Here is a 13,579-nt window from a genome sequence, read left to right as displayed (position 1 = left end):
GAATATGAATGAATCAGATCACATTACTTCAATCAGAGAAAAAAGTGTGATTCAATTGAATCATGATATTTTTACTTTCTACTGTTTTCTAAGCTACCTTATTATATATATGTTTCTTATGTACAGAAATATATATTCAGGGCCATTTCAGGGCCATTCTTCTGGAAAACATGACACAAGTAAGAACTGGAAATACATCAATCTCATGTTAAATAATATTCAACTGGCAACATTAACAGGGCCACACTGCAAAGTAGGTCTATAATGACTTGATCAGGGCTTAAATGAGCCCCATAAAATGCTTGCACCTATGACATCAAATAACAGTTTTTCAGCTGAAGAGAGATAAGGGTAGCAATGGAGAGACACAATATGAGGCATGAATGCAAATAAATAAATAAATAAATAAACAGAGGAAAAACTGGTTGAGATGGAGACACAGATGAGGATGATGTGGAGGGAATGAAGTTCCTCTTCAGGGAGAGCATATTGTAGGCAGCAGAGAATGTAAGTGACGAGAATGTGAAAAGGAGAAGGGAGAGAGCAGTCTATGCAATGTAATGAAGAGGCAAATATGATAATAAACAAAAGTCTCTGCAGATGAACTTGCCATGTGTAAGTTTGGAACAAAATCAAACAAAAGAATAAGCAAGTGAAAAAGAATAAAGTGAATGATACAGGATGGAAAGAAAAAGTCAGCTCTAAGCCAAAAAAAAAAAAAATTCTGAGCCAAATTGCTCTTTTGTTCACACCCAAAGCAATTATCCCAAAAGTGGTTAAAGAGAACACACAAATAAAGATGCCAGTCATGTTTAATGCATGCAAAAATGAAACTATAATGTTTCCTGTTAGCAGTCTAAAAGCTCTCTTCAAACACAATGCTGTAGCCAACAACTAAGTGTTAACCATCATGCATAACTATCTATGACATCACACTAGCCACCTTCCCAGCTCTTCCTTCTATGCAGCTCATTCTTGGACCCTAAAGGTTGTTGGAAAGTAACCTAACTTCCACAGGGAACACTATCTTGGGAGAAGAGGAAGTGACAAATTAAAATTCTACCTTAAAAGCATATTTCTCACTGGCTTAGTCTCAAATTTCTAAGATGACCCTTACTTGCTCACACCTCATGCAGTCCAACCAAACAGTTCACAGAGGGGCAGGGTCTGCACAGCAAGAAGGTAAATTCTCTCACAATTAGAACCATTTGGAGGCATTTCTCTTGCTGAAGTCCTGTAACACCAGTCCTTTAACAGAAGCTGGTTCTTGGGTAATTATAAATGAATAAAAAAATATGAAAAAAATTCTTCTTTGAACCACTGTTTTGATGAAGAACTTTTTGCTCAGCAAGAGATTACCTCAATGTTTTAACCACCTTGAGGAGGAATATATCACAATATATTGGTCAAGGTATAGAATTCACCAGTGGGCCAATGGGTCACTTCACCTACCCTTGAATGGGAGAGTAATCTTTATCAACAAGTCATTCCCTACATTCTGGCACAGTGAAAAAACATTGTACCATGAAATAGAGACTCACCTTTCCCAGGTCTGAATACTGGGAGCAATTTGTCTACCAAATGTGAAATGACTGGTTGATTCCCTCCCTTTAATGGCACAAACCAGAGTCTGGATCAGTATCACAGCTATATAGTACTGTCTAACCCATAACGCTAGCATACCACCCTCTTTACAGGGGCCATACACTTAAAAGCCTCCCAAAATGGACTGGAATAAAACCAAAACAGGAGGAAGGGAAGGGGATAGCAATGAGGGAATGATGAGACAGTGTCATGATACCAACTGCTGGTCACTCAATAATTTCAATATAACTTAGAAATGCCATTTAAAAACGAAGTGTATATGAAAATGAATGAGCCAATTTACTTCTTCCAATGTTACCATATATACACTATGGTACAATATACAAAGAGGAAAGGGATACATTTAGGAGGAAAAGGTAGGGAGGCAAACATGAGGAAGAGACACAAGGATTATGATACCAACAGGCGGTCAATCAGTAATTCTAATATTAAAATAAAGGCCACTTAAAAGCTAGTGGTTATAAAAACAAATCAACTAATTTCTTCCAGTATTGCTGCATACACACTACAGACATTATACATGAGGGAAGGAGAGGGAGGGAAGGCAGAGACATGCTACTAATGAAACCAACCACCATAAAAACATACTACTTCTGATAACAATAAACTGCCATCTGAAGTCTTTCATTATTACTATACATATGCCACTGAAATCAAGTCAACTAGACTATAGTAAAGGGAAATAAACAGATAGTCAAACTGATATACAAGTATGACAGGCAGTAATAATGGAAAGAATAAAGTAATTTACAAGTATAATCTATATAAAATCATACAAAAATTCTCCCATCATATTCCCTGCGTGTTGTAGAAGGTAACTAAAGGTGGCAGAAAAAAATGGGGGACTGGAAACCCTCCCCTTCTTGCATTTCAATTTCTAAAAGAGAAAACAGAAGGAGTCAAGTAGGAAGTGCTCATCCTCCTTGAAGGTTCAGACTGGGGTATTTGAATGTGTGTGGATGAAACCAAGATGAGAAGAGAGGAGAGATAGGTAGCATATTTGAGGAAAGAAACCTGGATGATCTAGCTCTGAGTGAAACAAAGCTCAAGGGTAAAGGGTGAGAATGTATTGGAAAGAGCTAAGGAAGGAGTGTCACTATTCCTGAAGCAGGGTTTTTGGGAGTATGCGATAGAGTGTAAGGAAGTGAATTCTAAATTGATGTGGGTAAAACTGAAAGTGAAAGGCAAGAGAAGGGTGATTATTGGTCCTTATGCACCTGGTCATGAGAAGAAAGATCATAAGAGGCAAGTGTTTAGGGAGCAGCTGAGTGTGTCAGCAGTATTAGTGCATGAGACTGGGTATTAATGATGGGTGATTTGAATGTGAAGATGAATAATGTGGCAGTTGAGGGTATAATTGTTGTGCATAGGGTATGGTCAAGACCTTGTGGAGTTGTGTGCTGTAAAAAGACTGGAGAGATGGCCAAAGGACATTTTTAGATTAAGTATTTTTTGACAGGCATGTAAAAGAAAACCTTTTGGATGTAAATGTGCTGAGAGGGGCAGCTGGAGGGATGTCAAATCACTATCTTGTGGGGGCAAAGGTGAAAGATTTGTAAAGGTTTTCAAAAAAGAGGAGAGAATGTAGGGGAGAAGGGAGTGGTGAGAGTAAGTGAGCTTGGAAAGGAGAACTGTGTGAAGAAATACCAAAAGACCGAATGTCGAATGGCAAAGGTTGAGAGGAAATAAAGTAAGGGGAGAGGGTGAGGAATGGAAGGTACTTAGAGAAGAAGTGATACCATGTGCAAGAGATGCATGTGGCATGAGAAAGGTGGGAGGTGGGCAGATAAGAAAGGGGTAGTGAATGGTGGGATGAAGGAGTAAAGTTGTTAGTGAAAGGGAAAAGAGAGGCATTTGGACAATACTTACAAGGAAGAAATGCAAATGACTGGGAGATGTATAAGAGAAAGTGGCAGGAGCTCAAGAGGAAGGTGCAAGAGTTGAAAAAGAGGGCAAATGAGAGATGGGGTGAGTAAGTATCTCAATAAACTTTATGGAGAATAAAAACTTATTTTGGAGGAAGTAAATAATGTGTGAAAGACAATAGAACAAATAGGAATATTGGTGAAGGGGGTAAGGGGAGAAGTGATCATAGGTAGTGACAGAGTGAGGAGGAGATGGAGTATTTAGAAGGATTGTTTAATGTGTATGATTATAGAATGGCAGATATTGGGTGTTTTGGTCGTGGTGGTATATGAAGTAAGAGGGTCAGGGAGACTGGTTTGGTGAAAAGAGAAGAGGTGGTAAAAGCCTTGCAGAAGATGAAGTCTGGCAATGTGGTAGGAATGGATGGTATTGCAGTTGAATATATTGAGAAACATGGTGAGTGTGTTGTTGATTGGTTGGTTAGGATACTAAGGGTATGTATGGATCATGGTGAAGTGCCTGAGGATTGGTGACCGGCTTGAATAGTGCCATTGGCATGAGTGTTCAAACTACAGAGGCATAAATATGTTGAGCCTTCCTGGAAAATCGTATGGGAGGGTATTGAACGAGAGGGTGAAGGCATGTACAAAGTGATAGATTGGGGAGGAACAGTGCGGTTTCACAAGTGGTAGAGGATGAATGAATCAGGTGTTTACTCTGAATTATGCGTATGAGGAATACTTAGAAAAATGGATTTGTATGTGGCATTTATGGATCTGGAGAAGACTTATGATAGGGTTGATAGAGATGCTTTGTGAAAGGTCTTAACAACATATGGTGTGGGAGGTAAGCTACAAGAAGCAGTGAGAAGTTTTTATCAATGATGTAAGGTGTGTGCACGAGTAGGAAGAGAGGAGAGTGATTGGTCCTCAGTGAAAGTCAGTCTGCAACAAGGGTATGTGATGTCACCATGGTTGTTTGATTTGTTTATGGATGGGGTTGTTAGGGAGGTAAATGCAAGAGTTTTGGAGAAAGTGGCAAGTATGCAGTCTGTTGGGGATGAGAGGGCCTGGGAAATGGGTTATAAGATGGAGGAGGGGGTGATGATTCTGAGAGTAATGAAGAATGTGTGGAAAAAGAGAATGTTATCTTGGAGAGCGAAAATGGATATGTTTGAAGGAATAGTAGTTCCAACAATATTATATGGTTGCAAGGTATGGGCTACAAATAGGGTTGTATGGAGGAGGGTGGATGTGTTGTAAATTAAATGTTTGTGAACAATATGTGGTATAAGGTGGTTTGATCAAAGGAGTAATGAAAAGGTAAAGAGAGATGTGTGGTAATGAAAAGAGAAAGCAGAGGAGAGTGTTGAAATGGTTTGGACACATGGGGAGAATGAGTGAGGAAAGGTAGACAAAGAGGATATATCTATCTGAGGTGGAGGGAAGAAGGAGAAGTGGGAGACCAATTGGAAGTGGAAAGATGAAGTGAAAAAGATTTTGAGCGACTGGGGCCTGAACACGCAAGAGGGTGAGAGGCGTGCTGTCAATGAACTGAACCAGGGCATGTGAAACATCTGGGGTGAACGATTGAAAGTTCTGTGGGGCTTCGATGTGGATAGGGAGTTGTGGTTTCAGTGCATTACACATGACAGCTAGAGGCTGAGCACGAACAAATGTGGCCTTTTTTGTCTGTTTTCCTGGTGCTGCCTTTCTGATGCCGGTGGTGGCAATGCTGTTTCCTGTGGGGTGGGGTGGCACTAGGGATGGATGAAGGCAACTGAGTATGATTATGTACATGTGTATATATGTATATGGCTGTGTACATATATGTATATATATGTTGTATATGTATGTATATGCTGTATGTATATGTATGTATATGTTGATATGTAAAAGTATGTATATGGGCATGTATGTGTATTTGTGTGTACATGAATGGATGGGTCTTTCTTTGTCTGTTTCCTGGTGCTACCTTGCAGATGCAGGAAACAGCAATCAAGTATAATGAATAAAATATATAGATAATATAATGTACAGCATATCTTAAAAGATTAATAAAATTAAACAAACGGATGCTGATCTATGAAAAGTTGACTGACTGCAGCAGAAGCCATGCAGCAAGTCTAGCCAGAAGCATGATCTCAGAGAAGTGGTAGCTAAGGGGAGGTGGTTCGATGATGTCAGCGTTTGGGGCCTAAACATACAGGAGGGTGAGAGGTGTGCAAGGAATGGAGTGAATTGGAACGGTGTGGTATACCAGGGTCGATGTGCTGTCAATGGATTGAACCAGGGTATGTGAAGCATCTGGGGTAAACCATGGAAAGTTCTGTGGGGCCTGGATGTGGAAAGGGAGCTGTGGTTTCAGTGCATTATTACATGACAGTTAGAGACTGAGTTTGAACGAATGAGGCCTTTGTTGTCTTTTCCTAGCGCTACCTCGTGCACATGAGGGGGGAGGGGGTTGTTATTTCATGTGTGGCAGGATGGTGATGGGAATGAATAAAGGCAGACAGTATGAATTATGTACATGTGTATATATGTATATGTCTGTGTGTGTATATATATGTATACATTGAGATGTATAGGTATGTATATATGCGTGTGCAGACGTGCATGTGTATACATGTGTATGTGGGTGGGTTGGGCCATTCTTTCATCTGTTCCCTTGCGCTACCTCGCTAACGCGGGAGACAGCGACAAAGTATAATAATAGAGTGGCAGATATAGGGTGTTTTGGTCGAGGTGGTGTGCAAAGTGAGAGGGTTAGGGAAAGTGATTTGGTGGACAGAGAAGAGGTAGTAAAAGCTTTGCGGAAGATGAAAGCCGGCAAGGCGGCAGGTTTGGATGGTATTGCAGTGGAATTTATTAAAAAAGGGGGTGACTGTATTGTTGACTGGTTGGTAAGGTTATTTAATGTATGTATGACTCACGGTGAGGTGCCTGAGGATTGGCGGAATGCGTGCCACTATAATGCGTGCATAGTGCCATTGTACAAAGGCAAAGGGGATAAGAGTGAGTGCTCAAATTACAGAGGTATAAGTTTGTTGAGTATTCCTGGTAAATTATATGGGAGGGTATTGATTGAGAGGGTGAAGGCATGTACAGAGCATCAGATTGGGGAAGAGCAGTGGGGTTTCAGAAGTGGTAGAGGATGTGTGGATCAGGTGTTTGCTTTGAAGAATGTATGTGAGAAATACTTAGAAAAGCAAATGGATTTGTATGTAGCATTTATGGATCTGGAGAAGGCATATGATAGAGTTGATAGAGATGCTCTGTGGAAGGTATTAAGAATATATGGTGTGGGAGGCAAGTTGTTAGAAGCAGTGAAAAGTTTTTATCGAGGATGTAAGGCACGTGTACGTGTAGGAAGAGAGGAAAGTGATTGGTTCTCAGTGAATGTAGGTTTGCGGCAGGGGTGTGTGATGTCTCCATGGTTGTTTAATTTGTTTATGGATGGGGTTGTTAGGGAGGTGAATGCAAGAGTTTTGGAAAGAGGGGCAAGTATGAAGTCTGTTGGGGATGAGAGAGCTTGGGAAGTGAGTCAGTTGTTGTTCACTGATGATACAGCGCTGGTGGCTGATTCATGTGAGAAACTGCAGAAGCTGGTGACTGAGTTTGGTAAAGTGTGTGAAAGAAGAAAGTTAAGAGTAAATGTGAATAAGAACAAGGTTATTAGGTACAGTAGGGTTGAGGGTCAAGTCAATTGGGAGGTGAGTTTAAATGGAGAAAAACTGGAGGAAGTGAAGTGTTTTAGATATCAGGGAGTGGATCTGGCAGTGGATGGAACCATGGAAGCAGAAGTGGATCATAGGGTGGGGGAGGGTGCAAAAATTCTGGGAGCCTTGAAGAATGTGTGGAAGTCGAGAACATTATCTCGGAAAGCAAAAATGGGTATGTTTGAAGGAATAGTGGTTCCAACAATGTTGTATGGTTGCGAGGTGTGGGCTATGGATAGAGTTGTGCGCAGGAGGATGGATGTGCTGGAAATGAGATGTTTGAGGACAATGTGTGGTGTGAGGTGGTTTGATCGAGGAAGTAACGTAAGGGTAAGAGAGATGTGTGGAAATAAAAAGAGCGTGGTTGAGAGAGCAGAAGAGGGTGTTTTGAAATGGTTTGGGCACATGGAGAGAATGAGTGAGGAAAGATTGACCAAGAGGATATATGTGTCGGAGGTGGAGGGAACGAGGAGAAGAGGGAGACCAAATTGGAGGTGGAAAGATGGAGTGAAAGAGATTCTGTGTGATCGGGGCCTGAACATGCAGAAGGGTGAAAGGAGGGCAAGGAATAGAGTGAATTGGAGCGATGTGGTGTACCGGGGATGACGTGCTGTCAGTGGATTGAATCGGGGCATGTGAAGCGTCTGGGATAAACCATGGAAAGCTGTGTAGGTATGTATATTTGCGTGTGTGGACATATGTATATACATGTGTATGGGGGTGGGTAGGGCCATTTCTTTTGTCTGTTTCCTTGCGCTACCTCGCAAACGCGGGAGACAGCAACAAAGAAAAAAAAAATATATATATATATATATATATATATATATATCCCTGGGGATAGGGGAGAAAGAATACTTCCCACATATTCCCTGCGTGTCGTAGAAGGCGACTAAAAGGGGAGGGAGCGGATGGCTGGAAATCCTCCCCTCTCGTTTTTTTTTTTTAATTTTCCAAAAGAAGGAACAGAGAAGGGGGCCAGGTGAGGATTTTCCCTCTAAGGCCCAGTCCTCTGGTCTTAACGCTACCTCGCAAATGCGGGAAATGGCGAATCGTATGAAAAAAAATATATATATATATATATATATATATATATATATATATATATATATATATATATATATATATATATATATATATATGTGAATAAGAGCAAGGTTATTAGGTACAGTAGGGTTGAGGGTCAAGTCAATTGGGAGGTAAGTTTGAATGGAGCAAAACTGGAGGAAGTAAAGTGTTTTAGATATCTGGGAGTGGATCTGGCAGCGGATGGAACCATGCAAGCGGAAGTGGATCATAGGGTGGGGGAGGGGGCGAAAATCCTGGGAGCCTTGAAGAATGTGTGGAAGTCGAGAACATTATCTCCGAAAGCAAAAATGGGTATGTTTGAAGGAATAGTGGTTCCAACAATGTTGTATGGTTGCGAGGCATAGGCTATGGATAGAGTTGTGCGCAGGAGGATGGCTGTGCTGGAAATGAGATGTTTGAGGACAATGTGTGGTGTGAGGTGGTTTGATCGAGGAAGTAACGTAAGGGTAAGAGAGATGTGTGGAAATAAAAAGAGCGTGGTTGAGAGAGCAGAAGACGGTGTTTTGAAATGGTTTGGGCACATGGCGAGAATGAGTGAGGAAAGATTGACCAAGAGGATATATGTGTCGGAGGTGGAGGGAACGAGGAGAAGTGGGAGACCAAATTGGAGGTGGAAAGATGGAGTGAAAAAGATTTTGTGTGATCGGGGCCTGAACATGCAGGATGGTGAAAGGAGGGCAAGGAATAGAGTGAATTGGATCGATGTGGTATACCGGGGTTGACGTGCTGTCAGTGGATTGAATCAGGGCATGTGAAGTGTCTGGGATAAACCATGGAAAGCTGTGTAGGTATGTATATTTGCGTGTGTGGACGTATGTACATACATGTGTATGGGGGTGGGTTGGGCCATTTCTTTCGTCTGTTTCCTTGCGCTACCTCGCAAACACGGGAGACAGCGACAAAGCAAAAAAAAAAAAATATATATTTAGCTGTGTGAAACTAATACCTACATCAAGGATGTGAGTACAAGTGCTATCAGCTTTCTGTCAAGCTCAAAAAATTATTATTAAAGTGGATGAGGTTTGGGACACTAGAAAGGAATGTGGATAACTGTGAAAGTTGCAAAAAGAAACTGGAAACAAATTCAAGATGATGTTTAAGTACAGAAAGGATGCCAATGTGAACTTTGCTTTAATGATGTGAAGCATGAGAGGGTACAAATAATCAAATATCACCAGAGCATTCCTGCTAAAGATGGAGGAGCGCATACTGGTCATATCTTAGGAGATGATGGGACTCGGTGAAATGCCAAGTTGGGTAAAAGATGATGAGTTTGCAGGAGTGGTAGAGTTTATTAGGCACAGTTTAGCATATCTTAATGTACAGCTTCCAATAACAGAATGACAAAGATTGAGCTGTGATTGTCAATCTCATAAGAATGGAATGTGGAGAGAGGAGAGTATCTAGTGAGAAATTAAGTATAATTGAAAAATGGGATAGAAATAATTCGTGCTGAACAGGAGAGACTTCTTTCTGTAAGAGAACAACAACAAAAAAAATGCCAGAAAAAACCTCAGATCTACCAGAAATAAAGGAAGTATAAACACTCATGAAACAGAAAGTCACACTACCAAACAGAGTGGTCATCTCCTCAAATGACTTATCACTGAGAGTTTATTAAATATGAACTAAGTAAAACATGTTGATTTGAATCCTCCAGTCATAACACTTACTGACTTGGAAAACTTGTAAATAACCATCACCTACTTGTCCATTAAGCTCATCCGAAAAAAGCTCTATTCCAAAAGTCAATGAACAGGAAAGGATAGGTTTTCAAATAAGCATCTTTGCCGTTGTGATGCCCAAGCAGAAAATCTTTCAAATCAAAATTCGTTTTCTGTATTCATTAGCAAATCCCACAGTCATGCCTCTAATTATCTAATTGCAACATAAGCCAACCTATATGATGAGACTCACTAATTTATGGTAATGTCAAAATCTTAGTATCTAATATCATCTAGATGGCAAATCAAACATGTTATGTACTTTCAGAAACCAGCTATGTGCTACTAACAAAAGACATACACCAAGTATAAAGGGTCCCTTGGGAGTACAATGTTTAACAGAGGAAGAGGAAAGAATAGTTGTATCTTTGGAGACCTAAATCATGAGCAGTGAAACTGATTTAATTCTTAGCCAATATTTACCTCAAATGATGCCAATACTTTTTGAAAAGATAAAACAACTTACAAAACTTCATTGACTGCAAGAACTGTAAAGGGTATAAAGATCAAAAATTAGGATTGATTTTAAGAATATTGAAGTTCATTTTTTCATGCACTCTAAAACTTTTACTCAGAATATAAAAGGAATTGAACCAAAAATCAAAGCCTCTTTATCATAATTTCATTTTCATGCACCATAAAGCTTTGTTGTCAAGTCTTAAAAAATCAGGACAGGAAAATTTTGTCTAATTCTAGATTAAAGTGAACTTTCTTATCAACTTCATTTTACATATAAGAAAATCTAACCATTCACTTCCCTCATTTCATTACTACAAAAATTATGTTCTCCAAAGCTGACATTTGGCAGACAGAGAGGTCAAACTTGAGAGAATTAAAGTCAATTATGCTACAACTGTAACTGTCACCTACTGTCCAACCATTTGAGTGGGTGACCTTTGTGTTTTTGTAGTATGATTCTCCTCACAAAGGGTGTTTATAGTGCCTTATTTTCAGAAGGGACACAATAACATGTTTCAATGGATAACTCTCTTGAAGAGAAATGTGTGACTGCAGCAAGTTGATGCATGGAATGCTTAGACACTTTGGACATATGAAGAGAACTGGTGCAGATAGTATGATTAGATGCCTGAATATGAGCATGATGAAAGGAAGAATGTGGGAAGACTGAGAGGGGCATGAGCTCAAAGCACAGTTCAAAGTTGTGCAAAAACAGAGATGCATGGATATGAATCTTCATGTCACATGATGAATTCTTAGAAATGGCATATTGGACACAGATATACAGACAGAAAATTGGACAAATCATTCCAAATTTCTTTATTAGTATGAATGGGTGGAGCTGGAAATTGGAGAAAATCCTTAAAACTAAATGTGTGGCCTATGGAAACCAATGAAATTCATGAAACAGTGGTCAAGCAATCTCATCAGCATATGCTTAAGCTGAGTTCACTGTTATGACTCAGCAAGACAACAGCAGTCCAAAGTCATCAAAATTCTATGTTATGATCAGAATCAGCAAGACTGAATCTGGCAACCTCAACACCAGGTATGAATTCTCAATGCATTCCACAGGACCAGCCACTTGTACTTGTGGTGAGCACTTTAGGCTACATTCTAAAAAAAGAGCAGTATTATTTAAGTCCATTGCCTTTACAATGGGTATGCCTTTCATAAAAAGCATCAAAAAATATCATCTTATACTTAATAATGGCAAACTCCTCCACTAGTGTCAGAGTGTGTCAAATTATCAAGAATGCTAATCTGAGTCATATCAAATTAATTGAAGAGAGATTACTAATATATCTATGAGAGCTGAGATTCTTTAGCATCACTGGGTTGGGTGCAACAAGGCAAGCTGCACATTTTATCACTTTTTTATCAAGCACCACAAATACACAACCTTGCTTCACATCAAAGAAAATATTCAAGAAGCAAGAAACACACAATTATCTTCACTGATTCCCTTGAAATGTTGAAAGACTGTGACCTTGTATGAAATACTTTTTACAGAACCTAATGAATCCCTTTCTAAAATACTGCAGTAATGCAGTATTAAATATTCTTGTAGACATGTAAAAAACTACAGCTTAATGTAGCTCAAATGCCATATAGCAAAATTACTAGTACTAATGAACACCTCTAATACATTGTACTTTCAATGTAATATTGTGATCCTTAAATACTCAAAACTGTGAGCTCTCTAGGTACTGTACAAGGTCTCGGTAGGGAGATGGGGAACAAAAATGCTTTATGGGACCAAACCCTTGCATATCGTGAAGTCTCAAAAGAATTAAAATATACATATCTTGGTTTTAATAAAAATACAGGTTGAGTATCCCTTATCCAAAATACCTGGGACAAGAAGTGTTTTGGATTTTGGAATATTTGCATATACATAATGAGATATCTTGGGGATGGGGCCAAAGTCTAAAAACAAAATCCATCTATGCTTCATATACACTTTATACACATAACCTGTTTGTGCATTAAACAAAGTTTGTGTAACACATAACACTGAACCATCAGAAAGCTAAGGTGTTGCAACCTCAACTGCCCATGTGTACAATCTGTGGTTGTTTGGCATCACCTTCATTCCTGACTCTGAATTCATATGCCACTGATAAGCAATCATTTTCTTACACTTATTCACACATAAGTACATAACATTTAAGAAATAAGAAATACCATCAATACAATGAAAAAATAATGTGTTTAAGTGTGCAATTTTCCACTGGTAATGTCAGGTCCCTGCTCAAAAAGTTTCTGATTTTGAAGGATTTTGGATTTCAGATTTTTGGATTAGGGATGCTTAACCCATAATGGAAATCATTACCTTTCAGCAAAACAGAAAGTTCAAGATATGGGATAACAGAGATATAACACAGATGGCTAGAGGCTAAGATGGAAGTGGACTTTTTGGTGGCAGCATAATAGTTGGAGAGGATACAGGGGTTAAATTTGGCAGCATAGTCAAGGGTAAAGGAGGGGAAGGCAATAATGGCAAATGTGGAAGTGGTGGCTGAGGAAGTGGCTGAATTACAGGCTCATCTACAAGAAGCTCAAAATTGTATCGTTTGACGACAACAGTGGCTTCATCTGGTGTCATCTTATGTGTGGTGATGAGGTGCTGTTTCAGGTTCCTGTAAGTAGTAAAGTCATGTAAATTACAAAAATATGAGTGTAGTCATAGACTTAATGGGCTCTCTACACAAAAAAAGCAGAAATCAGACTAAAGCATGTCTAATATCAGTCAGTAATATACATCAAAATTAATCCTGCATACAGCTAGCTTAATGAATAAGCCTAGTTTCTATGTAACTAACTAGTATAAAGATTTGGTTTCTATGTTGTGAGAATATTCAAGAAAATCACTTTTCTCAAGACCAAGATCAAAGATGTCATGGACAATTTTCTCGTACTGGATGGGTGTGCGATCTTTTCTAGTTTATAGTATAATTATCAATCACTTTTATAAAAGTTAAAAAATTCCATATTTCTAACAAGTAATGTATCAGTCTTGCCTGAACCCCACATCTAATGTGCTTCAGTCATAAAATTATTTTCAGAAAGTAAGACAAAGGTATGTCTAAACATAAATTCTCAATAATCAATATAATTC

The 13,579-nt window shown here is 39.2% G+C and overlaps 1 long non-coding RNA gene across 1 annotated transcript in view; it reads right to left on the bottom strand.

The window, feature by feature from the left end:
* Window positions 1–8,339: 8,339 nt before the first annotated feature.
* The window catches only part of LOC139748628 (uncharacterized), a 59,480-nt gene continuing 54,240 nt past the window's right edge, over window positions 8,340–13,579 (bottom strand). The window contains exon 3 of the long non-coding RNA XR_011712785.1: window positions 8,340–13,100. This is a non-coding gene — a long non-coding RNA (uncharacterized lncRNA). The remainder of the gene's footprint in view (window positions 13,101–13,579) is intronic.

The sequence above is a fragment of the Panulirus ornatus genome, chromosome 5 (genome assembly GCF_036320965.1).
Source record: "Panulirus ornatus isolate Po-2019 chromosome 5, ASM3632096v1, whole genome shotgun sequence".
Classification (NCBI taxonomy): Eukaryota; Metazoa; Arthropoda; class Malacostraca; order Decapoda; family Palinuridae; genus Panulirus; species Panulirus ornatus.
The sequence above is the reverse complement of the archived record's forward strand: the minus strand, read 5'-3'. Positions and strand labels throughout refer to the sequence as shown.